Source organism: Mobula hypostoma, chromosome 25 (assembly GCF_963921235.1).
Source record: "Mobula hypostoma chromosome 25, sMobHyp1.1, whole genome shotgun sequence".
Taxonomy (NCBI): Eukaryota; Metazoa; Chordata; class Chondrichthyes; order Myliobatiformes; family Myliobatidae; genus Mobula; species Mobula hypostoma.
This window is the reverse complement of record NC_086121.1, coordinates 11,125,736-11,138,785: the sequence shown is the minus strand read 5'-3', so window position 1 is coordinate 11,138,785 and position 13,050 is coordinate 11,125,736.

The window sequence follows — 13,050 nt, the reverse complement described above, 5'->3', positions numbered from 1 at the left end:
GACTAACGTATCTCCTTACGTTTACTGAACACATACAAATACAAATGTGTAAATGCATATTACTCTAGAAAATGGAGTCTAAATCGGATAATTTGCAGACCTGAGAAAACTAGGACGTGATCACTATCAATGACTGTCCATCCAGTGATGAGCAATGCTGTTAACAGTGAGACATTTAGGATGACAGGCAGTAGTTTCCAGTTCTCAGTCTTCATTGGAACAGAACACATCCTTTAGTATCTGCAAAAGACAACAGCATAATACGCAACTTGTTTACGAAATTGTTTTACTAATTGGTTAGTTAGTCTAGCAATCCCTCCATAATCAAATGTTGAAAGGCCTCGATAGAGTGGATGTGGAGAGGATGCTTCTTATGGTGGGGGAGTCTAAGACCAGAGGACAGAGCCTCAGAATAGAGGGACATCCAATTAGAATGGAGATGAGGAAGAACTTGTTTAACCAGAGAGTGGTGAATATGCAGAATTTGCTGTGATGGGTGGCTGTGGAGGCCAGGTCATTGGGTATATTTAAGGCAGAGGTTGATAGATTCTTGATTAGTCAGGGAATGAGGACATGGAGGGGTACAGGAAGAAGGCAGGAGATTAGGGCTGAAAGGGGAATGGATTAGCCATGATGAAATGGCAGAGCACACGCGATGGGTCAAATGGCCTATTTCTGCTCCTCTATCTTATGGTCTTATAATACCCTTGCATGTGACTAATGAAAGCCCATTTAATGAAATATCAAACAGAAGCACACACTTTGCCACATGTGCTTCCAATCACTATAAAGCAGAATACTCTATGAGGTGAGCCAAACTATAAACCTTGTATTTACTGTCCCCTAATCACAAAGATCCTTCATCGCAGACTTCTTTGACATCTCATAAGGATCAACATTTTCTCATAGCTCCTCTCCTAAGCTTATGTGAAAATGTGTTAAAGGATTAGTGAAATAATACTGCCTCAGTTTCAGAGTGTGCAGTAATAGAAGAGGAAGAGGATTAAATGATATTTTCAGACCTCTATATCAATGCATACAAATACTGTCACTGGGTCAGACACCTTAAACTGAAGTAATGTAATCAAGGGCTGAGTTAATTTAGTTCTCTGAAACCTGATTATAAATTTATTTGAACTAAACAATATTCTGTAGCCTTCAAAAGACTTCCTGCTTCAGGGATCATGCCTTCATTTATGTTCACTAAAGTTTAAAGGTTTATTAACATGAGGCAGGTTTTGTTTTGCATAGTTGTTGGTATCACAGCAAGCTGAGTTTTTCACATGGCATTTTGCAGAACTCACTAAAGCATCTTAAGAAAGTGATGGAGGAGATATATAAACAGAAGCACAAATGTTGTAGATAATAAACATTGTTTTGTAATAAAAATTAATTTTAATCAGTTTTGATTCATTTGCCAACTGTGGCTTTTTTCCTGCACTGATCCATTCCCTTCAGTTGAATACTTTGTGATTATGAAAATCTAGACCAGTGGAATTGCTTTATTCAGTCATTGTCAGATAGTGTGGCACTTAAGCCCATACCTAGATACTGTGAAATGAGTGGCTGGTTAGGACATTTCACAGGGCAAGGAAGAACAAACACTTATGAGTCACAGTTATGTAGCCTGAAAACATGCCGTTGTCTATGCTGGACAACATGCCTTCCTGAGCTGTCCCATTTGTCTGAATTTGACTCATATGCCTCAGAACCTTTCTTATCCATGAACTGTTTAAATACTGTAATTATACGCACCTCTAACACCTCCTCTGGATGCTCATTCCATGCACCCACCATATTGGAAAAATGTGCACTTCGGGTCTTCTTTAAAACTTTCTCCTCTTAACTTAAACTCACTGGCTTCTGGTTTTAGACAACCCTGTCGGGGAATAATATTGTGACCACCCACCTTATTAATGCTCCACTCAATTTTATATTGTCTCCATAAGGTCACCCCTCAATCTCCTTCAGCCTATTCAGTCCCTCCATATAACTCAAGACCTCCAGTCCCAGCTACATCCTTCTAAATTTTTTCCGTACCCTCTTTACTTAAATTGCATCTTTCTTATAGTGTGGCAACCAGAAATGCACACAAAACTACAACTGTGGTCTCAAAGAATCACCTCCAGTAACTTACCTATCACTGGCCTGTAGTTCCCCAGCTTGTCTTCCAAAAAGGCAAAACATTAGCCATTTTCTAGTTTTCCTGTACATCCTTCATGGTTAGGATGATACAAAAATTTCTTCCCTTGCTTCCCACAATGTCCTGGGATACACTTCAGCAGGCCCCAGGAACCTAACCTATCCACCTTTATACATCAAGGTCACTATAACCGCTAAAGTAATACTGATGTTTCAGGATATCACTGAATTCCCTAGCTTCCATAACCTTCTCCATGGTAAATACAGATGAACAGTATTTAAGATCTCGCACATCCCCATGGCTCCACACTGATCTTTAATGAGATCTATTATCTCTCTGGTTACACGTTTGCTCTTAAAATACTTACAGTATAGAGTCTTTTAAGATTCCCCTTTACCTTATTTGCAAAGGAAATCTCATGTCCCTTTTTTTGTCTTCCTGATCTCTTTCTACATCAATTAGGCCCCTCAAGGCAGGAGATTCACTTGATTGCAGCTGCTTAGACTGGACATATTCCACCTTTTTCCTGACAAGAGTCTCAATATCCTTCATCATTCAGGGCTCTCTAATCCTGCTAGCCTTGCTCTTCATTTTAACAGGAACACATCTGCCCCGAATTCTCCTCATCTCACTTTTAAAAGGTTCCTGCTTTTCAGATATCCCTTCATCTATGATAAAGCTCTTCCAACTAACCTTTGCAAGTTCCTGTCTAAAGAAAACTAGCCTTGTCCCAATTTAAGACTTTAAGTAGTGTCCCATCTTTTCCCTTAACCATTTCAAAACCGATAAAATTACAGTCCCATACCCAGCCTTATTTCCCATGACGCTGAATGTTGCCGCCTCTCTGTTTAGGGCATCTACATATGGCTTGATAAAACTTTTCTAGACATGTAATAAATACTGCCTGATCTAATCCTTTAGCACTTTGGCAATCCCAGTCAATACTGGAGAAGTTAAAATCACCTACTATTACAACTCTTTTATTCTCACTAACTATGGAGGTACAGCCCCAAATTGATCAACTCCTTCGTATAGTATAGCTTCATTAGATAACCTCCCTGGAATACCCACTTGTAGTGCTGCCCTGATGATCTCCCTAAGCAAATACACAACTTCTCTAATGTGTATGAGTGTGTGGAGTGTGTGTATGGGGGGGGCGGAGGGGAGGGGGGAATGTTGCAATAGAGTCTAAGTTGATGCAAAGCATAACTTTATGTTTGTTTACACGCTTGTGGAATCATTGGTTTGTCTATAAAGCTTCTTTCCCTCTGTCATCAGATTTCGGAATGGACAATGAACCCATGAACACTACCTCACTACTTCTCTTTTTGCACTACTTATTTAATTTAAATATATATAGCAGCATAAATTAAGACTGTTCTTCTCTAGCAGGTTGTTCTCAGCGAATAATCCCTTACCTGTCCATCTTGAACCAGTTTTCAGTCTAAAGGAAGACCATAAGTCAGATTCTTTGTTAGAGGGAGTAGGTTATAGTTAAGAGTTGTTTACCTGCTGCTCTGTTATTTATTTCTTCACTGAAATTTACTGTTAGTTCTTCACTGAAATTTACTGTTATTTCTTTGTCATAATAAAATAGCTGCAACCACAATGTTTGCACCTCACTCTTGACTTTCAAAGAACAAAGAAGGATGCTTATGTGAGAATGCTGTTCTTGGACTACAGTTCAGCATTCAACACCATAATTCCATCCAGGCTCAACAGGAAACTTAGAAACCTCGGCTTTGACCCTGCCTTGTGCAGTTGGATCCTGGACTTCCTGTCAGATCACCAGCAGGTGGTAAGAGTGGGCTCTCTCACCTCCACCCCTCTGACTCTCAACGCAGGAGCCCTTCAGGGCTGTGTACTAAGTCCCCTCCTTTACCTCCTGTATACCCATGACTGTGTTGCCACCCACAGCTCTAATCTGCTAATTAAATTTGCCACCAACACTACATTGATTGGCCTTATCTCAAACAATAACAAGGTGGCCTACAGGGAGAAAGTCATCTCTCTGATACAGTGGTGTCAAGAAAGCAACCTCTCCCACAATGTCGCAAAAACAAAGGAGATGGTTGTGGATTACAGGAGGAATGGAGACAGGCTAACCCCTATTGACATTAATGGCGTTAAGAGGGTAAACAGCTTTAAGTTCCCTAGCATCCACATCACCGAGGACCTCGCGTGGTCTGTACACACCAGCTGTATAGTGAAAAAGGCACAACAGCACCTCTTTTACCTCAGACGGTTGAGGAAGTTTGGGATGGGCCACAAAATCTTAAGAACTTTCTGCAGGGGCACAATTGAGAGCATCCTATCCGGCTGTATCACTGCCTGGTATGGGAAACGTACCTCCCTTAATCGCAGGATTCTGCAGAGAGTGGTGTGGACAGCCCAGCACATCTGTAGTTGTGAATTCAGGACATTTACAAAGCCAGGTGTGAAAAAAGGGCCCGAAGGATCATTGGGGACCTGAGTCACCCCAACCACAATCTATTCCAGCTGCTACCATACAGTACCACAGCATAAAAGCCAGGACCAATAGGCTCCTGGACAGCTTCTTCCACCAGGCCATCAAACTGATTAACACGCTGATTTGAGTGTATTTCTATGCTACATTGACTGTTCTATTTATTATAAATTACATTACATTGCCCATTAGATGGTGACGAAACATAAAGATTTTTATCCTCATGTATGTTTTTTTTATTTCAAAATATACTTTATTCAAAAATAAATATATACAATAAACCATTCAATAACTTTTCATCCTTTACATACGTTTCCATTATACACAGTACATATCCGTATTTATAGCCACCCACGTGGCACTCCAGTAGTTCAGCTTACCATATCATTGTTGAGGGGTATACTCCCCGCCCTTCGACCCCTCCCACTCTCACGGGTGGAGAAACCTATACTGTGGTCCTTCCCCACCGGGCCCTTGCGGTGGCTGCACCAAGTTTCAGTGCGTCCCTCAGCACGTACTCCTGCAGCCGAGAATGTGCCAGTCGGCAGCATTCTCCCACTCCTCATGTATGTTAAGGATGTAAGAAATAAAGTCAGTTCAATTCAACTCAGTCTGGACAACAGATCCAACAGTAATCAAATACACAACAGCCTCTTATCTCTTATGACAGATAATAAATGTGGCGGTATCTTTAGCTCAGAGCAAGAGCTGCCAACCTTTTCTATCCCTCAACCATGTTTCTGTAATAAACATAACAAAAGCTAATGCCCCAAACTCACTTGTGAGACTTCTTGCATTAAAATAAATGCAACTTAGCCTATCAGATCTTTCTTGCTCTCTGTTCTGCCTACTGAATTTGTTCACTTTGATTTCTGTGTTTGACTTAAGGCCTACCATACTACAATGGGTCCCACTCCTGCCAGACTGGTTTAAACCCCTAAGCATTTCTAGCATGTTTCAGGAAAATGGTCCTCCTCCAATTCATGTGCAACTCTTCCATCGTGTACTCCATTAGGATCTTTTCTGACCTAGAAGAGACCTCAATGATTCATGAACATGAATCTCTTTCTCTTGCACTAGTTTCTGAGGCACATATTCTTCTGCTCTATCCTCCCATTCCCACCCTCAAAAGCACATGGCATTAGGTGTCCTGCTGTTTAACGTCTGCCAAGCTCTCAACATTCACGCCGCAGGACAGCACCTCCTTTTCCGCCTATGTTGTTGGCATCTCTAACTGCCTCAACCTTCCCTTGGAAATGTTCTGCTTGGAGACATTCTTGATCCTGGCACCAGGAAGACAACACACCATCCTAGAGTCTCATTCACAGCCACAGAGCCGCCTGTCTGTCTCCAACACTACTGTTTTCCTTCAGCCCTCCCCTTCTGTGCATCGAGTCAGTTGTTGTGCCACAGACCTAGATACTGATGCTATTGCTGGTCTCCTCTGAAAGATCGTGCTCCCAAAAGCATTTATTCCTTCTTATCTCTTCTCCAACCATAATTAAGTTTTACAGCCCTCTGCTACATTCATCATGGTGGCCAGAAATAACTACAATCTACAAATCAGTGAATGTGCCGACAGCAACCTGGCCCTTAACACCCAGAAGACCAAGGAGATCATTGTGGACTTCAGGCATGCTAGGAGCCACACTCACATCCCCATCTACATCAATGGAGCTGTAGTGGAGCGTGTATCAAGCTTCAAACCCCTTGGTGTCCACATTTCCGAGGATCGTACCTGGTCCCTGAACTCCTCCATCTTGATCAAAAGGCGCAACAGCGCCTTTATTTCCTGTGGAGCCTCAAGAAAGCCCACCTCTGTCCCTGGATACTGATGGACTTTTACCGCTCTACCATTGACAGCATACTCACTGCATCTCAGTGTGGTATGGCAATTGTCCCGTATTGGACCGCAAAGCACTCCAGCGTGTGGTGAAAACTGCCCAGCAGATTATCGGCACCCAATTGCCCACCATTGAAAACATCTACCATAAACGCTGCCTGGGCAGGGCGAAAAGCATTATCCAGGATGCATCTCACCTTAACTATGGACTTTTTACTCTCCTTCCATCCGGTAGGCGCTACAGGAGCCTCCACTCCTGCACCAGCAGGCACAGGAAGAGCTTCTTCCCTGAGGCTGTGACCCTGCTGAACCTCACATCACAGCGCTAAGCAGTATTGCACCCATATTGTACTGTCTCAGTACTTCTATATTTGTGTGCTCTAGCACTTACTTTTCATTCGCAGTTATTTTGTAAATAACACTATTCTTTGCATTTCTGGTTAGATGCTAACTGCTTTTCATTGGCTTTGTATCTGTACTCAGCACAATGACAATAAAGTTGGATCTAATCTAATCTAATCTAATAAAGAGCAAATTTATGCCTGGAGCCAGAGAATATGAGTGAGGTACTAAAGAATGAAATGGCTGATAATGAGATCATTATGGGGTATCAGAATCAGGGTAGTACCCATGATGGAGCTGACCAATTTTACAAGTTCCCAAAACTTACTTCGATCTTGTGAAGTAGCCCCTCCCCCGGCACCCTGCCCCCATACCAGATGGTGATACAGCCAGTCAAAATACTCTCCATGGTACATGTATAGAAGTTTTCGAGTGTTTTTGGTAAATAAACCAAATCTCCTCAAACTCTGAATGAAGTGTAGCCGCTGTCTTGCCTTCTTTATAGCTGCTTCAGTATGTTGCATCCAGTTTAGGTCCTCGGAAGTATTGACACTCAGTAACTTGAAATTGCTTACTCTCTTCACTTCTGATCCCTCTATGAGGATTAGTTTGCATTCCCTTGTCTTACGCTTTCTGAAATCCACAATCAGCTCTTTGGAACTGCTAATAATGTAGGGTATCTTGAGATCAAAGAAGAGGTGGTGTTGTAAATACTGAAGAACAATAGAGTGGATAAGTGCCCAGGGATCTATCTATGTTGTTGAGGCAAACAAGAGAGGAGATTGTTGGAGCTTTGACAAAGTCCTTGTACGCTCTCTAACCATTGGTAGGCGGGAAGCTACTGGAGAGGACTCTTAAGAATAGAAATTACTCGTGTTTGAAAAAGCATTTGGTGTATTAGAGATAATTAACATGACTTTGCTCAGAATGGATCATATTTTACATGAATGTTGTCAAACAAAATTTGTCTACATGGACTTCAGTAAGACATTTGACAAGGTCCTTCAAGGTAGGATTATCCAAGAGATTAAGGTGCATGGTATCCATGGTGGACTAGATTCAAAACTGGCTTTCCATATGAGATAGAAGGTCAAGGTGGAGAGGTATTATTCTGACTGGAGGTCTGTAACCAGAGATACTTGCTGGGACCTCTGTTGTTTGTGATAAAAATAACTTGGACAAAAATATAACTGAAGAAGTTTGTCAAATCTCGGACCATAGAAGATTGAGAGGAGATTTGATAGAGGTATACAAACTTACGAGGGGTATAGACAGGGTAAATGCAAGCAGGCTTTTTCCACTGAGGTTGGGTGGGACTACACCTACAAGTCATGGGTTAAGGGTGAAGGTGAGAAGTTTAAGGGGAACATGAGGGGAAACTTCTTCACGGAGGGTTGTGAGAGTGTGGAACAAGCTACCAGCGCAAATGGTGCATGCAAGCTCGATTTCAATGTTTATGAGAAGTGTGGATAGGTACATGGTTGGTAGGGGTATGAAGGGTTATGGTCCCTCCAGGTCAATGGGAGTAAGCAGTTTAAATGGTTCAACATGGACTAGATGGGCCGAAGGGTCTGCTTCTGTGCTGTACTTTTCTATGACTCTGAAGGATTCAGCCAGATATAAATCAATTACAGACATAGGCAACAAAATAGCAGATGGAGTTTAATCCAGGTAGGCAAGAGTGTAGGGAGAGGAGAAGATATAGTGAATGACAGGACTCCTTAACAACAAAGGTGTACAGAGGCATCTTGGGATCCTACATCATGACTCCCTGAAAGTGGCCACACAAGTACATAGGGTGGTACAGAAGGCATATGGCATGCCTGCTTTCATTATTTGATGCTGAATATAAAAGTCAGAAAGTCATGTTGCAGGTGTATAAAAATTTGTTAGGCCACATATGGAATATTAACTTATTATAGGATGTGGAGGCCTTGGAGAGGGTATAGAAGAGGTTCATCTGGTGGTGCCTGAATTAGTGCCTGAACCTTATGTTAAATACCCAGAAATTATACACAACACAAGTAAGCAAAATTTTAAAGTAGGCGAGAAGATTAATATCATGTAAACATTCATTAAATTACCAAGGCTGGTAAAACACTATACCAATAATTAGGGATAAACTTTTATATAATAGTAATGCAAAATATTGCTCAGATAGCATTCTCCTTTATGAACTAAAACAATACCTACAGATGACAATTTTGATGCCACAAACAAAAGAAAGACAATGCAGGATTAAGTATACATTCTTTCGTCTGGATGAAAAGTTTTACTAAAAAACAAAATGGCTGCCCTCCTGACACAGTCCAAATGAATTTCAAAATTAAAAGCAAATTAAAGTACGGAGTTAAAATGGTTGACACAGCGGGGGGGGTGATGTTTGTCTTTGAACAGGATGATTCCATGGTCCTTTGTTTCATAGCTGTCTGTGAGGAAGACAAATTTCAGGGTTGTATGCTGCATACATGCTTCGATAATAAATGTACTTTGATTTTGAAAGACCAGGTTGAGAGCTGGACCAGGGAAGAGAGGAATTGGTTTGGGTGTTGCCACAGGCTAGGCTGGAAGTTGAGGCAAGAAGGGGAATAGAGATCTCAGGAAGTGACGAAGAAGATGGGGGAATTGAACAGGAGATGGTATTGGATGATAGTAGCCAAATGTAAGAAGGTGAACAGCAGGTTTCCGGGAAATGGAAAAATAAGTAGCGAATTGAGGACTGTAGTGCCTTATCATCCAGTGATGAAGGCAGTAGATAGGATATAAGCAAGAGAAGGAAGAGTTTAAGATAGTGCTCAGCTTTGAATGTGGACCTGTTTCTGATATCAATCCAATTAAATTAACTAAGTATGTGAAAAAGCATTAGGAGATACAGTATTGCGGGACCAAAACCTATCTTAGTGTTTTATAAAGATATTAAGCAACATGGGAAGGCTTTTGGGTTAAAAGCTGTGGGAGGAAGGAAAGTAACACCAAGGAATTATGTTGAATGGCAACACACATCAAAGTTGCTGGTGAACGCAGCAGGCCAGGCAGCATCTGTAGGAAGAGGTGCAGTCGACGTTTCAGGCCGAGACCCTTCGTCAGGACTAACTGAAGGAAGAGTGATCCCTTACTCACTCTTCCTTCAGTTAGTCCTGACGAAGGGTCTCAGCCTGAAACATCGACTGCACCTCTTCCTACAGATGCTGCCTGGCCTGCTGCATTCACCAGCAACTTTGATGTGTGTTGCTTGAATTTCCAGCATCTGCAGAATTCCTGTTGTTTATGTTGAATGGCGCTGGCTTTGGGAAGTAATTACAGGAGTGCCTCTAGATGTATCCAAGGACAAAGTTAAAAATAATTTAGTCGGGGGGAAAGTTGTAGACGCAAAACATTTAAAAGAGTTTTCTGGTGGAGTAAGAAGAGATGTCTTATTGGTGCTGATTAAATTTGATGGAAAAAAGCTGCCAGGAAGTGTTAACTCAGGTTATAGGAGTCAAATGGTTTGAGTCCATCTGCCGCTCCCTCTGATATGTTTTCAGTGCCAAAGGTTTGGTCATGAAGCAGATGTGTGTCGGGGTAAAAAGGGGTGTTGTAGATGTAGTGGAGAACATGATTAAGGCAGTTAGGGAGAAGACATTAGGCAAAAATATAGCAATTGTGGAGGGAAACATAGCTCTGCTCATGCTGGGTGTTCTATATGTAAGAAAGCTGTGGAAGTATGTTCAGGTAGAAATGGGCATTTCATATGCAAAGGCTCTTCAGAAAGTACAGAAGACTGTGTCAATGGGACCTGTTAATATCCAGAGTACACATAGATCAAAGTCAGTGTGTAAAGTGCATGATTTTATAACAAAGGGTGTGTTGATTATTGATAAACTAAAATCTGTTACTTTCATGCAGATGTGGTAAATAATACAGCACAAACTAAAAGTAGGGCAGAAAGAATTAAAATTATGTTTAAAACTGCAGCAAAAATCTAGAGATAAAAACATAACTGCAAAAGGTATTAAACATGCTTTACAATGAGTGGTAATTAATAGACTTCAAAAAAGCATTGTTAATGGTTTTTCATTATCCTTTTTTTCTAGCAATAGAATGCTAGACGTTTGGAGCTAATGATCAGGAAAGGATTATTAATGTCTAATTTGTCTTTATTTTTCAGTCCCAATACCAGCCCAAAACATTGACTGTTTACTTTTTTCCATAGATGACGCCGGGCCTGCTGAGTAGCTCTTGTGTTATTAATGTTTTTTTTTCTTCTTATTTTACAACGGAATGCTAGAAGTTTGCTAGCTAATAATGCTCAGGGGATTTTTAATGCTCATTGTACCACGTGGTTACGGATGTGAAAGGTGGTAGCAGACTTGAAGTCAGAAAAGTATTTGGTGTGCTTAGTAGGAGCGGTAATGCACCTTACGATAGTCTGCCAACCGCGATGAAAGTTTCAGAGACAGTATTAGAAGAATAAATTAAAAACCAGAACATATTGAGGTCTCCGGAAGGAACCACTGACCAGAAGTGACTGTTGGGTGCTACAGGCCTGAACGAACACGGGCTCTTTGGGTAACGATAGGGCGGCCGTGACCGCCACTCCACCCCGTCGCTAAAGGGATGTTCGCCGACTCGCGAGTACTCCCCGTCACTAACGGCCGCGAACGCGACCTCTCCCCGTCGCTGAGGGGATGCTCGCCGACTCGCGAGTACTCCCCGTCACTAATGGCCGCGAACGCGACCTCTCCCCGTCGCTGAGGGGATGCTCGCCGACTCGCGAGTACTCCCCGTCACTAACGGCCGCGAACGCGACCTCTCCCCGTCGCTGAGGGGATGCTCGCCGACTCGCGAGTACTCCCCGTCACTAACGGCCGCGAACGCGACCTCTCCCCGTCGCTGAGGGGATGCTCGCCGACTCGCGAGTACTCCCCGTCACTAAGGGGACGCGAGCTCTCGTTCCGTGGCGCGACTCCATCCTTCCACGAAACTCCAACGGCCAGGAGGTATGTCCCCCGTCGCCAAGGGAAGCCGTGACACGATGGCGGCGGCAAGTGGGGATATTTGCGCACAGCTTCGTTGGGAATCATCAAATATTCCCGTTTTTCATTCTGATTCTGTCAGTGGCTTTGAACGCTGGCGGACCGAACTGTTCTCGGCATGAAAAGAAACCACTTGTTGTCCCAATACTGAGGAAATCCGTCCTGCCCCAAACCGACCCCGATCACCGGCCATAAGACATGGAAGAAAAAATTTGGCAATTTTGCCACCTACTCTACTTCGCCATTCGATCATGGATGGGTTGTTTTTAATATTTGGTGGCTTTCAATGAGATTCTCTCCCCTCCCCATTCTAAACTCCAGCCGCTATAGGCCCAGAGTCATCAAACATTCCTCATACCATTACAGAATCAGAATCAGGTTCATTATCACCGACATGTGTCGTGAAATGTGTTAACTTAGCAGCAGCAGTTCAATACAATACATAATATAGAAGAGAAAAAGAAATAATAAATAAGTAAATCAATTACAGTATACTTATATTGAACCCTTTCATTCCTGGAATCATTGTTGTGAATCTCCTCTAGAACCTTTCCAATGCTGACACATCTCTTCCTAGATAAGTCGTCCGAGCAGAATTAGGCCATTTCATCATGGCTGATTTATTAACCCCATCAACCCCTTCCTTCTCCTGCCTTCTCATTACCTTTCACGCCCTGAGTAATCAGGAACTTACCAACCACCGTTTTAAATATACGCAATGACTTGACCTCCACAGCTGCCTGTGACAACGAATTCCACAGATTTACAACCCTCTGACAAATAAATTTCTTCTTAACTCTGTTCTAAATGGTCATTCCTCTGTTCTGAGGCTGTGCCCTCTAGTCCTAGATTCTCCCATTATAGGAAACATCCTCTCCATGTCCACACTATCTAGGCGATAGGATTCAATGAGATCCCCCTTCATTCTTCTTAATTTCAGTGAGCACAGGCCCATCAAACATTCCTCATACAATAACCCTTTCATTCCAGGAATCATTTTTGTGAACCTCCTTTGAACCCTCTCCAGTTAGCACACATGCTTTCTAAGATAAGGAGCTCAAAACTGTTCACAATATTCCAAGTAAGGCTTCACCAGTGCCATATAAAGCCTCAACATTTCATCCTTACTTTTATATTCTGGTCCTCTTGAAATGAATACTAACATCACATTTGCCTTCCTCGCCATCTGCTCAATCCGTAAAATAATCTTTAAGCATGATGACTCCCAAGTCCCTTTGTA